This window comes from Chiloscyllium plagiosum, unplaced genomic scaffold, assembly GCF_037043375.1.
Source record: "Chiloscyllium plagiosum isolate Xiang-an unplaced genomic scaffold, Cpla_swu_hap1 HiC_scaffold_51, whole genome shotgun sequence".
Classification (NCBI taxonomy): domain Eukaryota; kingdom Metazoa; phylum Chordata; class Chondrichthyes; order Orectolobiformes; family Hemiscylliidae; genus Chiloscyllium; species Chiloscyllium plagiosum.
In genome coordinates this window covers 10508995-10511011 of record NW_028270189.1, presented here as the reverse complement: position 1 = coordinate 10511011, position 2017 = coordinate 10508995, and the positions used below count along the sequence as shown (strand labels likewise).

At 42.4% G+C, this 2017-nt stretch overlaps 1 non-coding gene across 1 annotated transcript; it reads left to right on the top strand.

Moving 5' to 3' along the window:
* Positions 1–753: 753 nt before the first annotated feature.
* Positions 754–826, top strand: trnar-acg (transfer RNA arginine (anticodon ACG)). The gene has a single exon. It is a non-coding gene; the product is annotated as a tRNA-Arg (tRNA).
* Positions 827–2017: the final 1191 nt, after the last annotated feature.

Sequence of the window (2017 nt, the reverse complement as noted above, 5' to 3'; positions counted from 1 at the left end):
GAGGCGCGTGAAATATCGAGGCTAAAAGCTCCCGCGTTAAGGAGAACGGCTTCAATTCCCACGCATCAAGAAGCAGTGGGACATCAGGCTCGGAGCTCCAATTTCACCTGCAAGAACTTGTATTCACATGGAACACGGAACTTTGGGACATCAGCTGGTCGAATAGATACTCAACTATTTTATTCTTAAGTCAGTAGTTTTCAGCAAGATACTTGTTGTGGATTGAAAGAATATCTACAACCGGGACAGTCAAAATTACAAAGAAGAATTCTGCAAAGAGTCAATTCTTGGAGAAGCATCTGTGCAGAGTGATGCAGAGGAATGTTTTCGTCATCTGCCATCCTCATATGTTTGACTTTGCACTGGATTAATTTCCATGAAGGGATTTTTTTGCTCGGTTCACAGTATTCACTTTCCTACATATTCGCAAAAGTCGCTACTGTACTCGAAACCTCTGAAAATTAACTGGTATATATAATGTGGTGATTCGGCTCACATTCACGTCAGTTATGCTGAAGAAGTGGATTCGAAATTCATCACATCACATTCCATTAAATGACTAAGCAGACAGAGTGTGAATGGAAGCTTCATGAGGACATATGTGTTTTTTTTTGGAAAATTCGTTGCTTTGAAAGGTGATGAAGATTAGACTGAAGCAGTGACAGTGATTATCTTTATTGCTTGTTCAACTGGTGAACATGACTGCTATTAACCGTGTCCGTATTAACATCACGGCTGTTAAAGCTGGGCATCGGGCCAGTGGCGCAATGGATAACGCGCCTGACTACGAATCAGGAGACTGTAGGTTCGAATCCTACCTGGCTCGCCAGCAGTGCAGATTTTAATCCAGCTTAAAAATTGATTTTTCAAAAGCCGAAATAAGGTGTGAGCTCCTCATCTGCAGGAACGAGAATGCCTTCATTAAATGCCCCCGAGAACATGAGAGTCAATGACCCAGCGTCATCACAGGAGGGAAGCCGAATAGTCGCGCAGGTGACTTATGGGCACCTTTCCATTTCATAAAGCCACCGATCGAATAACTGTTGCTCGCGGTGATGCTCTGCTTTGAGCATTTTTCGAAACTCTTTGGCCAGTGGAATCAGAGAAGAATGAAAGGTTAACTGTCCAACTGATCTTTATAGAGTGTGAGTTCTCGAGTCTCCTACCCGCTGACTGATAAAGTTTTCCGACCAGTCTATTCAAAGCTTTCTGCATCTTATCTGAAATCTACCAACCCTGGTGATCGATCAAGAGCAAATGTTTCCTTCAATCTGTAATTCCTTGCTCCTCATTATTTCGTACACGTCAATCATGTCTCCTCTCAATCAGCTCTGCTCTGAGAAAAACAACATTTTGAAAGTCTTGTGTTCACTGAAATTTCTTGCCTGTTTTTAACCGTTCGGTGAATGGAATAGTCCCACTGCAAACATTCAGCACAAACTTTCAGTAAAAGCCACTCAATGCGGGGAACCGTAGTACTGCTCTTTTCGTCAACAATGTGTAAAAGTCCCCTGTAACTTTCGATTTCGCATCCCGTGGGGTTATTTGTCCGTGTTCAACGACGTTTCCCAGGAAGGTGACTTTGGCTTTGGCAGATTCACTTTCAGCTAGGTTTACAAACCAGTTTGACTTCCGAATTCGATCAAAAAAGCCCGATAAATGCTGTAAATATTCAATCCACGAGAGTTTGAAAGTCACCAGGCACAATATACACCAATCAGTTGCGTATTCGGCAATTACCCTGTCAGTTAACCTCTGAAATGTGGCTGAAGTGTTTTTCGTACAAACGCCATTACTTTAAATTTCTGCAGGCCAGTTGGCGTTACAAATTTGCCTTTGATCTTTCTGTCAAAGTTCCCTACCAGTAACCTTTGAGGAAGTCCAACTAAGAAATGCAAGTTGCTCCTCCAATCTTTTCCACACAGTCCTCCAACTGCAGATATGTATACGCATCAGTCTTTCTAACAACATTGATTTTGTGGTAGTCCACACATAACTGTTGGGTCTTTTCTGGCTT